The sequence below is a fragment of the Hibiscus syriacus genome, unplaced genomic scaffold (assembly GCF_006381635.1).
Source record: "Hibiscus syriacus cultivar Baekdansim isolate YM2019G1 unplaced genomic scaffold, ASM638163v2 tig00112305_pilon, whole genome shotgun sequence".
NCBI classification, from domain to species: domain Eukaryota; kingdom Viridiplantae; phylum Streptophyta; class Magnoliopsida; order Malvales; family Malvaceae; genus Hibiscus; species Hibiscus syriacus.
Genome location: NW_024063299.1, coordinates 621,663 through 645,241, shown reverse-complemented (window position 1 = coordinate 645,241; position 23,579 = coordinate 621,663). Strand labels below are relative to the sequence as shown.

At 32.1% G+C, this 23,579-nt stretch overlaps 2 pseudogenes; one reads left to right on the top strand and one right to left on the bottom strand.

Moving 5' to 3' along the window:
- LOC120177709 overlaps window positions 1-1,313 on the bottom strand; it is a 32,213-nt pseudogene extending 30,900 nt beyond the window's left edge.
- A 7,838-nt stretch (window positions 1,314-9,151) lies between these two features.
- LOC120177708 lies at window positions 9,152-22,507 on the top strand (annotated as a pseudogene).
- Window positions 22,508-23,579: the final 1,072 nt, after the last annotated feature.

Here is a 23,579-nt window from a genome sequence, read left to right as displayed (position 1 = left end):
ATGAAGAAATTGATTTTTTCAAACCAAAACTTCTCCCCCTTTTTGTTATATAAAAAATAATTCAATCTTTAAAGTTCTAAAATAACATTGGAGAGTAAGTGATAAATTTTCATTTAAAATTTATTTGAAAAATCAAAAACTCCCCCTCAATAAATGCATTTCAAACTTAGCTTTAAAATCTTGACACTTAAACAAAAATTGAATTTCAACAAAGAATAACAAACATGTTAGTAGCACATGAAATTCAATGTATCCAAGCCTAAAATACTTTATACAATATCAATTGTTGAAATTAAGTGCATATGCATAAAGCTTTTCAAAAATATTATGCATTAAAAATTTTTGATTTCAATTGTTAGAGAGATATCTTATAAAATTTTAAGTACATGCATAAACATTTAAATTTAGGTCAAAAAAATTTAAAATTTTGATATCAATTGTTAGAAAGATATCATTTGCATTTAAAATCAAAGTATTTGAAAAGTTGATATCAATTGTTAGAGAGATGTCATTTGTATTAAAACCAATTTTGACCAAAATTTTATTATGATGAACTAAAAAATTCTGAAAATCATTAAAAACTTTAAAATGTTCATCATAAAACCTTTTTAACATACATGAGATTAAAACAATAATGCATTATCATTTAAAACAAAAACTCATGCATGATGAAAATCAAATGAGCAACCAAATAACCAAAATTAAAAGCATTAAGCTTAGAGGTTACACATTCCTTTTTCATGTGTGGCTATAGCATCTTGAATATCATCACTTTCATCACCATTGCTCCCACACACCTACAAGAGACATTTAAGTGGATTTTGGTATCCAAATTGCTTTGCATCCTTGAACGTTAGTTTCAATGCCCCTTGTTCCCTTGGGAATCCATACTTGTCTAATTTTAAAACGTTTTCCTTTCTTCAAAGGACAAGTATGTTCCTTATGACCATGATAATGACAATGTGAGCATATTGTCATTATGGAACTAAATGAATTATTTAAAATTCTTTCTTTTTCTTTTGTTAAGCATTCAAACTTAACTTTCAAATCAAAATTTTCTTTTTCAAAACTTTCAATTTTCATTTTTGAAAGCTCTAAATCCTTTATCAAAATTTCATTTTAGTTCTCAAAATCTATTTTTGCTTTCAAAAGAAAATTGTTTTCTTATTTGTATTTTGAAATCATTTTCTTATATTTGGAGTTCATGGTCTCAAACTCCGAAAATAATTCATTGTAGGTAGCTTGTAACTCATCAAAAATTCATTTGAGCTAGAAGATACCTCGGCCTCTTCACGAGCCAATAGAGACACCATCTTTGTTGGTTCTTCTTTCTTGTTTCCATGGATTTCCTCGAGCTTATTCCAAAGCTCCTTGGCACTTGAACACGAAGAAACTCCTTCATAGATTTTAGGAACAAATGCAAAAAATATTATGTGTATGGCCTTGGCATTTTGTTGAGCTTTCTTCTGTTCTTTGTCACTCCATTTCTTCTCATTCTTCTTTGGAGAAGAGTAGCTGTTATCGATCATCTCCAATGCATCATGATCATTGGATTGGATAAATAACTTTATTAATTTCTTCCAATGATGATAGTTTTCTCCATTGAAGTATGGAGGCTTGTCGATTGGTAGGGAGTTTTCCATGTAGAACGAGTCGGAGGTGGAAGCCATCTTCTCGGTTATGTCGAGAATTATCAGAGCGTCTTCTAGGATCATCACAAGGATGTTAAGCCTTCTAACGAGTTAAGCTCTGATGCCAATTGTTGGGATTTGTGTAAGCTCTAATCGACTACCGAAACAGTTTGCAAAGAGGGGTTGGAACGGTTTTTGTGCTTAGGAAGTAAAGAGATTGAAAGATAGAAAATTTGCACAGTAATTTATAGTGGTTCGACTTCTCAACCAAGTCTACATCCACTACCTTAGCTCCTCACCAAGGATTTTTCAACAAATTCATTAATTTGTTCTTTATTTTTCAAGGACAAAGAGATAACCTTTACAACTCCCTAGTTTTTCATGGGCTAAACTAGAACCTTTCCATAGCTTTTCACGGGATCAGCTAGAAACTTTCCCCTTCACAAAAGGATAAAACAAGTAAACAAATAAACCTCTCAAAGGTAGTTGTTTAAAAGAATTAAGCTCACAAGAAAAAATATTTACAAGAGAGAATGAAAATAAGAATGGAAAATTCTTCTCTTGTGTTTAATTGCTTGGATAGTTGTTCTCTCTTGCTTCTTCAAGTGTCCTCAGCTTGAATTTATAGCTTGAAATGAGTTTGAAGATGTGTATAGCCGTTGGGGATGTTTTGAAGCCGTTTGGGGATGATTTTTCTGTAAAACAAGGTTATCAATAACAGGGGGTATCGGTACCCCTTCAAGGGGTATCGGTACTACCTTTGTTAAATTCAAATTAAACTAGTCGTTGGAGCCAGGGGGTATGGATACCCATGCTGGGGTATCGGTACCCAGGGTCTTGATACTGTTGAAAACATTTTGATGTTTCGATATAACAAATTAAGATAAATGAATTTTAAGATTTTACAAATGATTTTCTAAGTATATTCGATACAATTATTCGAATATCAAAATATTACTCCAAATCTTTTAAAGTTCAATTTAAATCCTTACTAAAGTGTAAAATTGTGTTTTATACTTAAAATATTTTTGAAAAAAAAATCGCAAAGTATTTCGAACCAAAAACGAGCCAAAAATCAATTTTACAAAGTGATGTACCGATGCACTACATTGATGCATCGATGCACACCCCATTTTGAATCCATTGTGTACTGATGCACAAGGCATGCATCGATGCACTTCTAAATATTTTGAACATCAAATGCATTTTGTGTACCGATGCACAAACCATGTATCGATGCACTCCAGGCTTGTTTAAAACATCGAATGTATTTATGCATCGATGCACCCCTAGTGTATTGATGCACTAATCCTTCCAACGGTTGAAATATTTGAATTTTACATATACTGCATCGATGTACATTGCTTATGCATCGATGCACCATACGCTCCCAATTGTTTTATTAATTGTTTTCATATAATAACGGCTTTATTGAATCCACTAATGATCCCCAATGTTCAGAAGTGATCCAATGAGTATTTAAACAAGCTTAGGAGCCATTGATCAACAATAAGAAACAAGAGAAAAGAGAGAATCAAAGAGAAAGCCTTAAACTTATTGTTTGAGCACTTCAAGCCTATTTTTCATTCAATATTCATTTTTCTTTCAAGAACACCATTTGTGCTCTATTGCATTTATCTTTGAGTGTTCTTTATTTGTTCTAGAATTGTGCAAACAATCTACTTGTAAGGTTTTCTTTTAAGTTTGCGAAATTTGTGTATTTTTCTTTGAAAATAATGTGTTCAAGAATTTGGGGTATAATTCTTGAGTATTTGTAAGGTTACTCTTTGTCCTGAAAAGAAAGAACAATTAGTGAATTTTTTGGAAAATCCTTAGCGTGGATAGCTAAGGTAGGTTAAGAAAGTTGAACCACTCTAAATTGCTGTGCAAATATTTTCAATTCTCTACAAAAGCTTCCACCAAACTTTTAATTGCCAATTCACCCCTTCTTGGCTGATTCGTCGATCGATTAACTCAACAATTGGTATCAGAGCTTGACTCATTTTAAGGTTTAATCACCTCTTGAGTAGATCCTGGAAGAGTTAATCGATAAAGATGGCGTCCACTTCTGGTTCATTCTCCATGGAAGAATCCAGACCAATTGACGTACCTCCATACTTCAATGGAACAAATTATCATCGTTGGAAGAGGTTTATGATGATATTTATCCAAGAATTTGATATGGAAGCTTGGATGATATCGAGAAAGGATATTCTTCTCCGAAGAAGGAAAAGAAGTGGAGTAATCAAGAACGGAAGAAAGCTCAACAAAACACAAAGGCTATGCACATGTGTTGTGCAATTGATCCTAATGTATATAAAGGAGTTTCTTCTTGTTCAAATGCCAAGGAGATGTGGGATAAGCTTGAGGATATCTATAGAGACAAGGAAAAGAAGAACCAATAAAGGTGATGTCTCTATTAGCTCTCACAGAGCCAAAGGTATCTTCTAAGTCAAATAGATTAAATTCAAAATCTTTTAATGAGTTACAAGATGCTTATGATGAATTATTTTCGGAGTTTCAGACCATGAACACCAAATACAATAAGTTGATTTCTAAATTTATAGCTAAAAAAGATCTTCTTTTGAAAGCTAAAACAGATTTAGAAAATCAAAATGAAATGTTGAGAAATGAGTTAGAGCTTTCAAAAACAAAATCTTGAAGAAGGATTTAGAGCTTTCAAAAATGAAATTCGAAAGCATAGAAAAAGAAAATTCGATTTGAAAGTTAAGCTTGAATGCTTAACAAAAGAAAAAGAGATCATTTTAAATAATTCATCTAGTTCAATAATGTCTATATGTTCACATTGTCATTATCATGGTCATAAGGACCGTACTTGCCATTTAAAGAAAGGAAAACGATTTAAAATTAGACAAGTATGGGTTCCAAAAGGAATAAGAGGCATCGAAACTAACATTCAAGGATCCAAAGCAATTTGGATACCAAAATCTACTTAAATGGCTCTTGTAGATGCGTGGGAGCAAATTATGATGAAAATGATGATATTAAAGATGCTCTGGCCACACATGAAAAGGAATGGGTAACCTCTAAACTTAATGTTATTATTTGGTTGCTCGTTCAGTTTATGCATGCATGAGGTTTTAAATGTTGAATGATTATGTTTTATCTCATGTATGTTGAAAAATGCTTTATGATGAACCATCTAAATTTTTCAGAAATTTGTCATAACTACAGTTCATTATAATATTTTTTTTGGTCAAAATTTATCTTTAAATGTAATTGATATCTCTTTAACAATTGATATCGATTTTTCAAGAACTTTGGTTTTGCAAAGTTTGACCTTAAATTTTTCTTAATGTTTATGCATAGATCTTATTTTTTTTAATAATATAAAGTTTTAATGCATAACATTTTCAAAAACTTTATGCATAAGTTCTTAATCTCGATAATCGACATTGCATAATGTTTTATATGTGAAAGGATTAAAAGTATAATCTTTTGAAAAATGAATTTGATAAAGAATACAATGTCTTATTTTAAATTAAATGATTGCAAAATTGATTGGCATTGCATCCATTTTTATTATGCTTGTTGGTCATAAAATAGGGACATATACATGGTGCATTTAGATTTTATTGATATGACTAATTTATGCGTAATTTCTAAGGATGAGCATGATAGTTGGTTATGGCATAGGAGACTAGGACTTGCTAGCATGAGTGTTCTTCAATGACTAATTCAAGGAGATTTAGTTAGATAGTTGCCAAAGCTAAAATTTGATAATGATAAAATATGTGATGCTTGTGATAAAGGAAAACATAGAAGAGCTTCATTCGAGTCCATTAATGATGTATACACTAGTAGAGTATTGCAATTGATCCATATAGATCTTTTCGGGCCAACTAGGACTACTAGTTTGGGTGGAAAACAATATGCATTTGTATTGGTAGATGACTATTCTAGATATACTTGGGTTCTATTCTTAAGTACTAAAGATGAAGCATTAGAAAAATTCATCACGTTTTCAAAAGTAATCCAAAATGAAAAAGGTTACTCCATAACTAGTGTTAGGAGTGATCATGGCACTGAATTTGAAAATCTTGGATTCAATGTGTTTTGTAATTCTAATGATATTAGCCATAATTTTTCAGCACCTAGAAATATATGTATTTATGTTGCATTTGTTTCATGCATAGGGCCTAATAATATTAAATAAGCATTAAATGAAGAACATTGGATTATGGCTATGCAAGAATAGTAAAATCAATTTGAGAGAAGTAGAGTATTGACATTAGTTGAAGGCCTAGTAATAAATCTACTGTTGGTACTAGATGGGTGTTTAGGAATAAGCTTGATGAAAGTGGTAATATAGTGAGAAACAAGGCTAGACTTGTTGATCAAGGGTATACTCAAGAAGAAGGCATAGACTATGATGAAACATACGCTCCCATAGTTAGGATGGAAGCAATTAGAATGTTATTAGCATTTGCATGTTTTCATGAATTTAAATTTTATCAATTGGATGTTAAAAGTGCATTTTTAAATGGTTTTATAAAAAAGACGTGTATGTAGAACAACCTCCTGGTTTTGAAGATTTAAATTTCAAAATCATGTTTTTAAATTGACAAAAGCACTTTATGGTTTAAAACAAGTTCCTATAGCTTGGTATGAAAGATTGTCAAACTTTTTAATTGAAAAAGGTTTTTCAAAAGGGAAGATTGACACTACATTGTTTTTAAACATAAAGGTAAAGATTTTTTTATTAAATTATGTTGATGATATATTTGGTTCTACTAATGATACTATTGCCAAGAATTTTCTAAGCTAATGTAGAGCGAAATTGATATGAGCATGATGGGGGAGCTCTCATTTTTCTTGGGACTCTAAATCAAGCAAATAAAATATGGCATCTTCATCAAAAAAAGCTAAGTACGTCAAGGATATGCTCAAGAAGTTTGGACTGGAAATGAGAAACCTCATGCCACTCCAATGAGCTCATCAACAAAGCTTGACAAAGATGAAGGAGGTAAATGTGTGGATGTTAAATTGTATAGGTCAATGATTGGATCTTTGCTTTATCTAACCGCAAGTAGATTGGACATTATGTTTACTGTTTGCTTATGTGCTAGATTTTAATCATGCCCTAAGGAATCTCATTTACTAGCTGTTAAGAGAATCTTTAGATGCCTTAAGGATACTCCTAGTTTAGGACTTTGGTATCCTAGAGACTCTAGCTTTAGCTTGCATGCCTTCACTGATTCGGATTATGGAGGATACAAAATAGATAGGAAAAGCACCTCCGGTACTTGCCAATTCCTAGGAAATATGTTGATTTCTTGGTTTTCAAAGAAACAAAATTGTGTTGCATTATCTACTACTGAATCGGAATACATTTCAGGGGGTGTTGTGCACAAGTTTTACGGATGAAACAAAAACTTTTTTTATTATGGAATGAAGTAGGTATCATACCTATCAAGTGTGACAATACTAGTGCTATTTGTCTCACTAAAAATCATCCAACACTCTAGAACTAAGCACATTGAAATTAGACATCACTTCATTAGACCATGGCGCTAAGGAAGATGTAGTTCTAGAATTTATTGATACTTTGCACCAATTAGCGGATATTTTTACAAAACCTTTAGACAAAGAAAGATTTTGGACACTTAGGAGAATTAGGTTTAACTATCCTATCTTCACTTAGTGTTTAAATTAATTTTAGTACTTTAATTAGAAATGAAAAATGCTTATAAAAATAACTCTTTTGATTGCATTCTTTGCTATTAGTTTAGGGTAGTTTATGATTCTTAGTGAGAATTAATTATATGTTCAAATGTCATTTAAGGATTTTTTATTGTTTGAATATAGTTAATTTTCAATATATGAGTTTCCAATACTATAGAGCTAATTAATTTAGCATTTTGAGTGTTTAAAAATGAATTTTTGACATTTTTGTGCTTAATGCATCGATACACTCATTAGTGCATCGATGCATCCCTTGAATGTGCATCGATTATCCATGAAGGTGCACCGATGCACGTCCTGAATGTGCATCAATACACCTGCTATGCATCGATACACAGTCGGGTTTTTTGGGTTTAAAATGCTTATTTTCTTCATTCCTTCAAAACCCCAAACACTCTCAAACCGTGCATCATTCATCCCTCTCACGCCCTAATCTCAAATTTGCTTTAAAATCAACATTTTTATGGTCGAAATCCAACTGCTCTTCAACTCTTAATCCTACTTCTATGATTAAAACGTGCAAAACATCATCACATTCTCACTCAAATCCAAATTTCAAGGTAATATTTTCTAAAACCCTTGTTTTATTGATTTTTGAACTTAGGATTAGTTTTAATTAGTTCTAGGTTGAACAAATTATTGGGCATTGATTATATATGATGACTCTAAATTAGATTTTACAACCAAATTCATCAAAAACACATAATTTTTCAAACTTTTCTTTGAATTTCGCAAAAAAATTCAAAATTTATTGTTTTAATTAATGTTTTTGATTCAATTATGTTGTTTTCATGAAAACTATACATATTATGATCTTCAAACATTATTTTTGAAATAGTTTTAAAAACTTTTCCCATTAGGATTCAGTTTAGAGAACATTGACTATTGCAGACTCAATTGAGTTTTGGGATTGATTATATTGCATACATGTCTTTAAATTTGCAGGTTACCTATCCTATTCCGATTCTTAACCCATGTCTAATCCTAAACGACCTAGGACATCTAGCCGCTCGAGTCAAAACCTCCAATTCCTCCTAATCCAAATCCAAATAACCCAAATATGACCACTCTGAACTCTTGTTTCAACGTACTTGGTCGTAGACAAGATCTCTACCATAGGTACCATACTTGTTTTGATTCATATAAAATACGGGAAGAGCGTATCCCTTCGATCCAAGCTATGGAAGATATGGATTTCCAATATCTTCCTACTCTTAAATCATGGAAGTTTGATAAACTCTTTAAACTCAAACCTATTGTTTATCATCAATTAGTCCGCATCTTCTATTCCAATGCGGTATGTGTCCAAAATGAGTGTCGATCCGAAACCATAGGAATTCAATCCTATCTTTTAGGTCAATTCATTTTTATTGACTCTGACACAATCTCTACCCATTTTGGACTAGATAACTCAGGTTTATATAATGAAAAGGAGATTGTGGATACACTCTATAAGTCTAAGGATAGTGCAAGTACCCTAAGAACTCATCATGATTGATTCCTTCATTATATGATCTCGGTGTTTTAGACCATCCGGAGGTAGGTACTTCTCGCTTAGGATCATAGATATATGATGGATATATTGTATCCAACATAATAAGAAGATTAATCTATCATATATCATCTTTAGTGAGTTAGTAGATACCATAAACACTATTCTTTCCAAGAATATAGAAACCTTGGTTTATGGATGTCTCCTTAGTAATTTATTTATCAAACTCGGTCTTAGGGTCTCTCTTGATATTCATATCCCTCTCCAAAACTAAATCAATCTTACTTCTTTAAAGAAAGCGGGATGAAAAAAGGATAAGGAAATGTGTCAATGGGTTTATCATCCCACTGAGCAAACTCTAGAAGTTAGCTCTTCACGAGCTCCACCTCTTCCTGCACCGGCAGCTGACGATGATCCAAAGCTTCAGCAGCTTATGCAAGATATTGACGATGTCATACCCGACGATGATTCTCCGGCATCAGAACCGACACGGCAAGAGGAACAAATGTCTTCATATTTTCAATTATTTATGGAGTCATTTGATCTAAGGTTTGCTTCCATGGAGTCTCAACTGACTGAGTTTCAACGGGAGATGCGTGAACGTATGGATGCTCTCATACTTGAAGTGCGAGCACATTATCCTCCTCCTCCCGATCCTCATATGGACGACTAGACCTATCTTGCTTTAGTTTGCTTGAATTGACCTTCAAACTTATTGTTAAACAATTTGATGATTTGGACTGTGTTTGAATATTTGAATTTGCTATGGATGTTGGATGCTTAAACTTGAATGCTTGTTGAAGTTTAAACTTATTATATATATATTTGGTTTGGTTTAAAATTTCATATTGTGCATCATTTACATATTAGTTGCATTATGACCAATTTGTACCATTTCACATTGTTTATGAATATTGAATTATGAAACTAATGGTTAACCATTCTCTTGATTGTGTCTTAGCAGCTTAAGCTATTTCAAAAATCAATTGGTTGCATTTACAAACTTATTTAAAACGTTTTAGAGTCTTTTTGATTTAACAAAAAGGGTGAGAAAGATGTATTATAGTAAGGGGAGTAATTTCAAAGATTTGATTTCAAAAAAATTATTTCATAGAAATCTTAAAATTACTCAAATGTTTGTTATATCAAACAGGGGGAGATTGTTGAAATATTTTGAGGTTTCGATAAAACAAATTGAGATAAATGAATTTTAATATTTACAAATGATTTTCTAAGTATATTCGATACAATTATTCAAATATCAAAATATTACTCCAAGTCTTTCAAAGTTCAATTTCAATCCTTACTAAAGTGTAAAATTGAGTTTTATACTTAAAATAATTTGAATAATTTTCGCAAAGTATTTCGAACCAAAAACGAGCCAAAAATCAATTTTACAAAGTGATGTACGATGTACTACATTGCATCGATGCACACCCCATTTGAATGCATTGTGTACCGATACACAAGGCATGCATCGATGCACTCCTGAATATTTAAACATCGAATGCATTTTGTGTACCGATGCCAAACCATGCATCGATCACTCCAGCTTGTTTAAAACAGCGAATGTATTTTATGCATCGAGCACCCCTGTGTACCGATGCACTAAGCCTTCCAACGGTCAAAATATTTGAATTTTACATATTATGTACCGATGCACATTGCCTATGCATCGATGCACCATATGCTCCCAATTATTTATTAATTGTTTTCACATAATAACGGCTCTATTGACTCCACTAATGATCCCCAACATTCAGAAGTGATCCAAGGAGTATTTAAACAAGCTTAGGAGCCATTAATGAACAATAAGAAACAAGAGAAAAGAGAGAATCAAAGAGAAAGCCTTAAACTTATTGTTTGAGCACTTCAAGCCTATTTTCATTCAATATTCATTTTGCTTTCAAGAACATCATTTGTGCTCTATTGTATTTATCTTTGAGTGTTCTTTCTTTGCTCTAGAATTGTGCAAATAGTCTACCTTGTGAGGTTTTCTTGTAAGTTTGTGAAATTTGTGTATTTCTCTTTGAAAAAACATGTGCTCAAGAATTTGGGGTATAATTCTTGAGGCATCTGTAAGGTTACTCTTTGTCCTGAAAAGAAAGAACAAATTAGTGAATTTATTGGAAAATCCTTAGTATAGATAGCTAAGGTAGTGGACGTAGACTTTGGTTGAGAAAGTCGAACCACTCTAAATTGTTGTGCAAATATTTTCAATTCTCTACAAAAGCTTCCACCAAACTTTTAATTGCCAATTCACCCCTTCTTGGTTGATTCGTCGATCGATTAACTCAACAATTGGTATCATAGCTTGACTCATTTTAAGGTTTAATCACCTCTTGAGTAGATCCGGGAAGATTTAAATCGATAAAGATGGCGTCCACTTCTGGTTCTCCATGGAAGAATCCAGACCAATTGACGTACCTCCATACTTCAATGGAACAAATTACGTCATTGGAAGAGGTTTATGATGATATTTATCCAAACATTGATATGGAAGCTTGGATGATAATCGAGAAAGGATATTCTTCTCCTATGAAGAAGGCAAAGAAGTGGAGTAATCAAGAATGGAAGAAAGCTCAACAAAACACAAAGGCTATGCATATGTTGTGTTGTGCAATTGATCCTAATGTATATAAAGGAGTTTCTTCTTGTTCAAATGCCAAGGAGATGTGGAATAAGCTTGAGGAGATCTATAGACAAGGAAGAAGAATAACCAATAAAGGTGATGTCTCTATTAGCTCTCACAGAGCCAAATATATCTTCTAACTCAAATAGATTAAATTCAAAATCTTTTAATGAGTTACAAGATGCTTATGATGAATTATTTTCGGATTTTGAGACTATGAACTCCAAATACAATAAGTTGATTTCTAAATTTATAGCTAAAAATGATCTTCTTTTGAAAGCTAAACAGATTTAGAAAATCAAAATAAAATGTTGAGAAGGAGTTAGAGCTTTCAAAAACGAAATCTGAAAACTTTGAAAAGAAATTTTCAAATTAAAAAAACTTCTTCTAGAAACGAAAATGGATTTTAAATCAAAATGAATCTTGAAGAAGGATTTAGAGCTTTCAAAATGAAATTTGAAAGTATAGAAAAGAAAATTCGATTTGAAAGTTAAGCTTGAATGCTGAACAAAAGAAAAAGATATCATTTTAAATAATTCATCTAGTTCAATAATGTCTATATGTTCACATTGTCATTAACATGGTCATAAGGAACATACTTTCCCTTTAAAGAAAGGAAAACGATTTAAAATTAGACAAGTATGGGTACCAAAAGGAACAAGAGGCATCGAAACTAACATTCAAGGATCCAAAGCAATTTGGATACCAAAATCTACTTAAATGTCTCTTGTAGGTGTGTGGGAGAAATTATGATGAAAATGATGATATTCAAGATACTCTGGCCAACATGAAAAAGGAATGGTAACCTCTAAACTTAATGTTATTATTTGGTTGCTCATTTAGTTTATGCATGCATGAGGTTTTAAATGTTGAATGATTATGTTTTATCTCATCTATGTTGAAAAATGCTTTATGATGAACAATCTAAATTTTTCAGAAATTTTCATAACTACAGTTCGTCATAATATTTTTTTGGTCAAAATTGTCTTTAAATGTAATTGATATCTCTTTAACAATTGATATCGATTTTTCTAGAACTTTGGTTTTGCAATGTTTGACCTTAAATTTTTCTTAAGTTTATGCATAGATCTTATTTTTTTATAATATAAAGTTTTAATGCATAACATTTTCAAAAACTTTATGCATAAGTTCTTAATCTCGATATTCGACATTGCATAATGTTTTATATGTGAATGGGTTAAAAGCATAATCTTTTGAAAAATGAATTTGATAAATAATACAATGTCTTATTTTAAATTAAATGATTCCAAAATTGATTGACAGTGCATCCATTTTTTTATTATGCTTGTTGGTCATAAAATAGGGACATATACATGGTGCATTTAGATTTTATTGATATGACTAATTTATGCCTAATTGCTAAGGATGAGCATGATAGTTGGTTATGGCATATGAGACTAGGACTTGCTAGCATGAGTGTTCTTCAACGACTAATTCAAGGAGATTTAGTTAGAGAGTTGCCAAAGCTAAAATTTAACAAAGATAAAATCTGTGATGCTTGTGCTAAAGGAAAACATAGAAGAGCTTTATTCAAGTCCATTAATGATGTATCAACTAGTAGAGTATTGCAATTGATCCATATAGATCTTTTGGGCCAACTATGACTACTATTTGGGTGGAAAACAATATGCATTTGTATTGGTAGATGACTATTCTAGATATACTTGGGTTCTATTCTTAAGTACTAAAGATGAAGCATTAGAAAAATTCATCACGTTTTCAAAAGTAATCCAAAACAAAAAAGGTTACTCCATAACTAGTGTTAGGAGTGATCATGGCACTGAATTTGAAAATCTTGGATTTAATGAGTTTTGTAATTCTAATGGTATTAGCCATAATTTTTCAGTACCTAGAACTCCTCAACAAAAAAGAGTTGTTGAGAGGAAAAATCGAACTTTAGAAGAAATGGCTAGAACCATGCTTTGTGAAAACAATTTGTCAAAATATTTTTGGGTGTAAGCCACAAATACCGCTTGTTATGTTATTAATCGAGTAATGATTAGGTCTATTTTTAAGAAAACTCCATATGAACTTTTCAAAAAAAAAGTCTAACATTAGCTATTTTCATCCTTTTGGATGTAATGCTTTGTTTTAAACAACGGTAAAGAAAATCTTGGCAAATTTGATGCTAAAAGTGATGAAGGAATTTTTCTGGGGCTTATCGAGTATTTAATAAAAGAACTTTAGTTGTGGAAGAGTTTATACATATTGTTTTCGATGATAATCCCCTTCTGAGGAATGATTCTTGTGTAAATGGTGATATAGGTATTATAAAAGCAAATGACGCTAAACATGACGTTGGAGAACCATCATCAAAGAAAGAAACGAAAGATGAGAAAACTCATGATGTTCTCGAGAATCCAACCATTGAAGAAAGGGAAGTCTCTTACCCAAGAGAGTATAACTATGTCAAGGATGGGAGATAATAGGTAATCCATCCAAAGGGGTAACCACTTGATTATCTTAGAAATATATGTAATTATGTTGGATTATTTCATGCATAGAGCCTAAGAATATTAAAGAAGCATTAAATGATGAACATTAGATTATGGCTATGCAAGAAGAGTTAAATCAATTTGAGAGAAGTAGAGTATGGACATTAGTTAAAAGGACTAACAATAAATCTACTGTAGGTACTAGATGGGTGTTTGGAATAAGCTTGATGAAAGTGGTAATATAGTGAGAAACAAGGCTAGACTTATTGCTCAAAGGTATACTCAAGAAGAAGACATAGACTATGATGAAACATACGCTCCCATAGCTAGGATGGAAGCAATTAGAATATTATTAGCATTTGCATGTTTTATGAATTAAATTATATCAAATGGATGTTAAAAGTGCATTTTTAAATGGTTTTATAAAAGAAGTGTATGTGGAACAACCTCCTGGTTTTGAAGATTCAAAATTTCCAAATCATGTTTTTAAATTCACAAAAGCGCTTTATGGTTTAAAGCAAGCTCCTAGAGCTTGGTATGAAAGATTTTCCAACTTTTTAATTGAAAAAGGTTTTTTAAAAGGGAAGGTTGCCACTACATTGTTTTTAAAGCATAAAGGTAAAGATTTTAGTAGTTCAAATTTATGTTGATGATAATATTTGGTTCTACTAATGATACTCTTTGCCAAGAATTTTCTAAGCTAATGCAGAGTGAATTTGAGATAAGCATGATAGAGGAGCCCTCATTTTCTTGGGACTCCAATCAAGCAAAAAAAAGATAGCATCTTCATCAATCAAGCTAAGTACGTCAAGGATATGCTCAAGAAGTTTGGACTGGAAAATATGAAACCTCATGCCACTCCAATGAGCATCACAAAAGCTGACAAAGATGAAGGAGGTAAATGTGTGGATGTTAAATTGTATAGGTCAATGATTGGCTCTTTGCTCTATCTAACCGCAAGTAGACTGGACATTATGTTTAGTGTTTGCTTATATGCTAGATTTCAATCATGCCCTAAGCAATCCCATTTACTAGCTATTAAGAGAATCTTTAGATACCTTAAGGATACTTATAGTTTAGGACTTTGGTATCCTAGAGACTCTAGCTTTAGCTTGCATGCCTTCACTGATGCGGATTATGGAGGATGCAAAATAGATAGGAAAAAAACCTCCGGTACTTGCCAATTCCTAGGAAATATGTTGATTTCTTGGTTTTCAAAGAAACAAAATTGTGTTACATTATCTACTACTGAAGCGGAATACATTTCAGCGGGTAGTTGTTGTGCACAAGTTTTATAGATGAAACAACAACTTTTTGATTATGGAATTGAAGTAGGTACCATACCTATCAAGTGTGACAATACTAGTGCTATTTGTCTCACTAAAAATCCCGTCCAACACTCTAGAACTAAGCACATTGAAATTAGACATCACTTTATTAGAGACCATGTCGCTAAGGAAGATGTAGTTCTAGAATTTGTTGATACTTTGCACCAATTAGCGGATATTTTTACAAATCCTTTAGACAAAGAAAGATTTTGGACACTTAGGAGAGAATTAGGTTTAACTGACCTATCTTCACTTAGTGTTTAAATTAATTTTAGCACTTTTAATTAGAAATGAAAAATGCTTATAAAAATAACTCTTTTGATTGCGTTCTTTATTATTAGTTAGGGGGAGTTTATGATTCTTAGTGAGAATTAATTATATGTTCAAATGTAGTTTAAGGATTTTATTTGATTGTTTGAACATAGTTAATTTTCAAATATATGAATTGCCAATACCACTAGAGCTAATTAATTTAGCATTTTGAGTGTTTAAAAACGAATTTTTGACATTTTTGTGCTTAATGCATCGATACACTAGTTAGTGCATCGATGCATCCCTTGAATGTGCATCGATTCACCATGAAGGTGCACCCCGATGCATGCCTTGAATGTGCATCGATGCACTCTGCTGTGCATCGATACACCAGTCGGGTTTTTGGGTTTAAAATGCTTATTTTTCTTCATTCCTTTAAAACCCCAAACACTCTTAACCGTGCATCATTCGTCCCCTCTCACACCCTAATCTCAGATTTTCTTTAAAAAAAAATTTTTAAGGTCATAATCCAACTGCTCTTCAACTCCTAATCCTGCTTCTATCATTAAAACGTGCAAAACATCATCACATTCTCACTCAAATCCAAATTTCAAGGTAATATTTTCTAAAACCCCTGTTTTATTTATTTTTGAAATTATGATTAGTTTTAATTAGTTCTAGGTTGAACAAATTATTGGGCATTGATTATATGATGATTCTAAACTAGATTTTACAACCAATTTTGTCAAAAACACATAATTTTTCAAACTTTTCTTTGAATTTCGAAAAAAAAATCAAATTTTATTATTTTAATTAATGTTTTTTATTCAATTATGTTGTTTTCATGAAAACTATACATATTTTGATCTTCAAACATTATTTTTTAAATAGTTTTCAAAACTTTGCCCATTAGGATTCGATTTAGAGAACCTTGACTATTGCGGACTCAATTGAGTTTTGGGATTGATTATATTGTATACATGTCTTTAAATTTGCAGGTTACTTATCCCATTCCGATTCTTAACCCACGTCTAATCCTAAACGACCTAGGACATCATCTTGTCGCTCGAGTCAAAACCGACCTCTAATTCCTCCTAATCCAAATCCAAATAACTCAAATATGACCATTCTGAACTCTTGTTTCAACGTACCTGGTCGTAGACAATATCTCTACCATAGGTACCATACTTGTTTTGAGTCATATAAAATCCGGGAAGACCGTATCCCTTCGATCCAAGCTATGGAAGATATGGATTTCCAATATCTCTTCCTACTCTTAAATCCTAGAAGTTTGATAACTCTTTAAACTCAAACCTATTGTTTATCATCAATTAGTCCGCATCTTCTATTCCAATGTTGTATGTGTCCAAAATGAGCGTTGATCCGAAACTATAGGAATTTGATCCTATTTTTTAGGTCAATTCATTTTTATTGACTCCGACACAATTGCTACCCATTTTGGACTAGATAACTCAAGTTTATATAATGAAAAGGAAATTGTGGATATACCTTATAAGTATAAGGATAGTGTAAGTACCCTAAGAACTCATCATGATAGATTCCTTCATTATATGATCTCTTGGTGGTTTAGACCATCCAGAGGTAGGTATTCCTCCTTTAGGATCATAGATATATGGTGGATATACTGTATCCAACATAATAAGAAGATTAATCTGCCACAGATCATCTTTAGTTAGTTAGTAGATACCATAAACGTTCTTCCTTCTAAGAATATAGAATCCTTGGTTTATGGTTGTCTCCTTAGTAATTTGTTTATCAAACTCGGTCTTAGGGTCTCTCTTGATATTCATATCCCTCTCCAAAACCAAATCAATCTTACTTCTTTAAAGAAAGCGGGATGGAAAAAGGATAAAGAAACGGGTCTATGGGTTTATCGTCCCACTGAGCAAACTCCGGGAGCTAGCTCTTCACGAGCTCCACCTTCTCCGGCAGCTGATGATGATCCAGAGCTTCTACAACTTATGCAAGATATTGACGATGGCGTACCCGATGATGATTCTCCGGCATCGGAACCGGCACAACAAGAGGAACAAATGCCTCCATATTTTTGATCATTTATGGAGTCATTTGATCTAAGGTTTGCTTCCATGGAGTCTCAACTGACTGAGTTTCAACGAGAGATGCGTGAATGTATGATGCTCTCACACTTGAAGTGCGAGCACATTATCCTCCTCCTCCCGATCCTCCCATGGACGACTAGACCTATCTTGCTTTAGTTTCTTGAATTGACCTTCAAACTTATTGTTAAACATTTTGATGCTTTTGGATTGTGTTTGAATATTTGAATTTGCTATGGATGTTAGATGCTTAAACTTGAATGCTTGTTGATGTTTGAACTTATTATATATATATATATATATGGTTTGGTTTAAAATTTCATATTGTGCATCATTTACATATTAGTTGCATTATGACCAATTTGTTTCATTTCACATTGTTATGAATATTGAATTATGAAACTAGTGGCTAACCTTTCTTGATTGTGATCTTAGCAGCTTAAGTTATTTCTAAAAATCAATTGGTTGTATTACAAACTTATTTAAAAACGTTTTAGAGTCTTTTTTATTTAACAAAAAGGGGGAGAAAGATGTATTATAGTAAGGGGAAGTAATTTCAAAGATTTGATTTCAAAAAATTATTTTCATAGAAAATCATAAAATTACTCAAATGTTTTGTTATATCAAAAGGAGAGATTGTTGAAAAAATTTTGATGTTTCGATATAACAAATTAAGATAAATGAATTTTAAGATTTTACAAATGATTTTCTAAGTATATTCGATACAATTATTCGAATATCAAAATATTACTCCAAGTCTTTCAAAGTTCAATTTCAATCCTTACGAAAGTGTAAAATTGTGTTTTATACTTAAAATATTTTTGAAACAATTTTCACAAAGTATTTCAAACCAAAAACGAGCCAAAAATCAATTTTACAAAGTGATGTATCGATGCACACCCCATTTTGAATGCATTTGTGTACCGATGCACAAGGCATGCATTGATGGACTCCTGAATATTTTGAACATCGAATGCATTTTGTGTACCGATGCACAAACCATGCATCGATGCACTCCAGGCTTGTTTAAAACATCGAATGTATTTTATGCATCGATGCACCCCTAGTGTACCGATGCACTGAGCCTTCTAACGGTCGAAATATTTGAATTTTACACATAGTGTACCGATGCATATTGCCTATGCATCGATGCACCATATGCTCCCAACTATTTTATTAATTATTTTCACACAATAACATCTCTATTAACTCCACTAATGATCCCCAACGTTCAGAAGTGATCCAAGGAGTATTTAAACAAGCTTAGGAGCCATTGATCAACAATAAGAAACAAGAGAAAAGAGAGAATCAAAGAGAAAGCCTTAAACTTATTATTTGAGCACTTCAAGCCTATTTTTCATTCAATATTCATTTTGCTTTCAAGAACACCATTTGTGCTCTATTGTATTTATCTTTGAGTGTTCTTTCTTTGTTCTAGAATTGTGCAAACAATCTACCTTGTGAGGTTTTCTTGTAAGTTTGCGAAATTTGTGTATTTCTCTTTGAAAAAGAGTGTGCTCAAGAATTTGGGGTATAATTCTTGAGGGAGTTGTAAGGTTACTCTTTGTCTTGAAAAGAAAGAACAAATTAGTGAATTTGTTGGAAAATCCTTAGTGTGGATAACTAAGGTAGTGGACGTAGACTTTGGTTGAGAAAGTCGAACCACTCTAAATCGCTGTGCAAATATTTTCAATTATCTGCAAAAGCTTCTACTAAATTTTTAATTGCCAATTCACCCCTCCTCTTGGCCGATTCGTCGATCGATTAACTCAACAGATACCCATAGGGGTATCGGTACCCTTTTCGCATTCGATGTTTGAGCCTTCATAGGGGTATTGATACCCAGTCATAGGGGTATCGGTACACAGGGTATTGATACCCATAGGGGTATCGGTACCCATTCATAAGGGGCATTCATACCCATTCATAAGGGGTATTGATACTCATTCATAGGGGTATCGGTACCCATTTGCATTTTTGCTCAAATCCGAATTTAATGGACTTTGAATTATTTTTGAAACCTTTTGAAAACTTTGAATAAATTCAATTCAAGTCCAAAATATTTTACCTTAAATTTTTTATATCGAAACATAGTTTAACAGTAATGGCCAAAGACAGCTGATATGGGGATTGGGATAAGGGATTTTAGAATTTTGAGTTTTTTTTTATTTCAAACAATTTTGGGTTTTTTAAATTAATAATATTCTTAATTTTTTATAAAATAAAAACTTTAAAAAAATATTAGAGTGACATGTGTCAATTAACAATCGAATTTAATTGTCATTATAGTGTAAGCACCTAAAAAATATTAGACATCTATTTTTAACGAAATTTTTTTAGACACTTAAAGTTAAATTTGAGTAGAATTTAAACAGTTATTATTACCTTATTAAAAAATGAAAGTTGCGCAAAGGTGGAGATACGTACCTACCAAATTCAACCATCTGCTCCTCCCTGACTACTGCTCCTCCCTAACTACTACTCTCTCCCTAACTACTACTCTCTCCCACCCCTCCTTAAGTAAATCACCAAATACTAATATATAACATCAATAGTTACTTCATGTAAACACTCCTATTAATGAATTACATGTGTTTTTATATTTTAAATAAATTAATGAAGTAGGTATCAATCCCTCGTGTTCTTACACACTCTATATTAGACTTTTATATAATGAAATACAAATAGTTTAAAGATTAGAGATGGCAATTGATCAGATTGGATCGGGTTTTTGATCAACATGATATGACCTGAAAGTATATATTTTCTGTCTGAAAAGATTTGATTCGAAAAATATATACTCTCCACCCGATTTGACCCTACCTGAAAAATATATCCTCCACTTAACTCTAACGTGACCCCAATATTTAGAATATAAATTCGATCTAATTCGACCCGACCTGACATAAAATAATGACTTAATTAAAAAAATAGAGAGAATATATTATAGTAATTATCCATAAATTTATTTGAAGAAAATATACTATTTCCCCTGAGTCCGGAGACGAATTTAGAAAAATTTTATAGCCTAGGCCAATATAAATATAATAATTTAAAATAATTTATTATTATATTTTGATAAATCTAGAAAAAAATATATTAATTGGACTAATATAACTTTTTTAACATAATTCACGTATTTTTATTTATGGTAAATGAACTATTTGACCACTCACCTATTAATTTATATTTTGGTCACTCAACTATTATTTTTTCAAAATCATACTTAACCTTATGGCTTGGTTCAGTTTTGATCACCCACCGTTTAAAAGTAACAATATGTTAATATAACATTTTAAATTATTTTCCAATTCTAACGCGACATTATCTTATGATGATACGTCAACATCATTGGTATTTTTTTAAAGACGAGTGACCAAAACAGAACCGATACATTATGTGTTAAATAGTTGGGTGACCAAAATAGAAACTAAATAATAAATGAGTGACTAAATAAGTAATTTGCCCATTTTTGGCAAGGGTGGACCATTGACTAGGTAGGCCTAGGCCAAAAAAGCCCCTGCTCGAGTCGGATTGGGTCGGTGTTTTTCACCTTCCACTTGAACCTAACCCTCCCGACTCCACTCTTTTATAAAATCCAATCCGACTTAAATTTAAACTTTTTAGAAAAAAAATCGAACTTAACAAATCAAATCGAATAGAAATCTATCAATTTCAAGTTAGATTTTAAACCCTTGATATTACGAGTTGCAATAACAGCAAAACATGTACCACTGTATTCACTCTGGGCGCGCCTCTTCCCCCACTATAATAAATCCCATCTTTCTCGGTTGCTCTCCCTTTCAAATCATTATCACTTCCCTTTTCCCCTTCAGTTTACAAACACCAACCGCTAACACTTTCTCAATCTCTTACACACACACATACGCCAAAGTTGGTGTGTTTTGATTTGTACAAGGTAGGAATTGAACTGGAGATTGTACTGGGACGGTCACCCTGCTGTATACCAATAAAGGTGCCTGGACCAAAGACGAAGACCAGCGTCTCACCGACTACATCCGTATCCATGGTGAAGGCTGCTGGCTTTCCCTCCCCAAAGCTGCCGGTGCTGCCATTTTCCCTACCTTGCATTCGTTTTTGTTCTTAGTTAATTTCATGTCCTGAATCATGTATGTATGTATGTATGTATGTATGTATGCATGCATGCATGCAGGGTTGCTTAGGTGTGGGAAGAGTTGCAGATTAAGATGGATTAACTACTTGAGACCTGATATTAAGAGGGGAAATTTCAGTGAACAAGAGGATCAACTTATCATCCAACTCCACAGTTTACTCGGAAACAAGTTTGTTCTTAATTTCTCTTTTGAAAACGAATCATTTGCCAATCCTTTTTTTTCCATTTCTGATGGAGATTTGAATATCTGTAATGGCAGATGGTCTTTGATAGCGGCGAGATTACCGGGAAGAACAGATAATGAGATCAAGAACTACTGGAACACCCACATCAAAAGGAAGCTTTTGAGCAGAGGAATCGACCCTCAAACTCATCGTCCACTCAATCAAGCTACCGATAATACAAATACAATTTCAACTACACCCGGTACTGAGTTGGATTTCAGAAGCGTACCCAGAGTTTCAAATACCAAACTCACTGCAAACCGATCTCTGGATGTCAAATTCAACGAGTTCCAGATTAAGGTCAAGGCGGAATCCCTCGAAGAAGGCAACTCTAGCAGCAGCGGGATGACTACAGATGAAGAACAACAACTCTACCCAGAGTTTCTTCATTTGGAAGGAAGAACAACTCGACGACTTGGGTTTCAACTGCTAACTCGGCCGATTCCAAACAACAGTTCCACAACAGGGGTCTCCGTTCAAGCTTCTGTCTGTTTGTGTTGCCAATTGGGGTTCCAAACAAGTGAAAATTGTAGGAACTGTCAAAATACAAATGGGTTGAACAGATGTACTTGAGTTTTATCTAAACAAAAATTATAAATTTTGTATAAGTATAATAAAGGATCAAAGAGATTAATAATTACATTTTATTCTATATTAAACTCTGTATTTACTCGTCTAACTATATTTGATTTTATTTTAGTCATTCAATTTTTTTAAATCATATTTAATTTTATGTTTTCATTTTATTTTAATTATTTATCGCTAAAAAAATTAAGACATAATAACATAAAATATATTTAATATATCACAATTCTGTTTCTTTCTTTCTTTCTTCTTTCTTCTTTCTTTGCGTCATGGGAAAATATATAAAATATTTATTATAAAGTATTATGGTCGTTGTTATGCATTACTATATTAAACAATACACGTAACTATGATTTCTTTTTATATATACAAAAAAGTTTAGGGTTGAGATGACTCCCTCAGTTTAGGTTAAGGCATACTTGAAACTTAATTAGAATTTACATAATAATTTACAAATTATTTGTTAAAGTGACGGTAGTAAAATTTAAATTTAACCTTATAGGTTTAAATTCCTAAAATTCTAACACCTTGTATCAACACATGTATGTAAGTATTAACCATTGAAGAAAGACTTTAATATGTTTTACCGCCCAAAACCTTAAACAAAGTTATAAAATTATTTTGTGAGAGAAATACCCACTAGGACCGTGTAAACTAATTAATTAAAATAATTAAAATACTTTTTTGAAAAATTTTAAATTTAATTTTATTCTTATTTAGAGGAAAGGAAAATAAAAAATTTTAGTAAAAAAAAGAGAGTAGTTAAATGAATAAATAAAGATGAACTTGACTAACTGTTGAAATGCAATTATTTTAAATTAAAACAATTTAATAAACATAACCCATGACACGATTCAACTTACCTCAGTAGTTAAATAATTTTTTTTGTTCTTAGAGATTATGGATTCAAGCTTCAATAACTGCAATGATAATTAGACATTCATTATCAATTGATTGAAGATATTTAAAACAATATTATTTTCAAATCACCTTAATTTAATAAAAAAAACTTACGTGTATAGTATCTTAACTGACGTTCCATTCACAGTGGCTGTTCCTT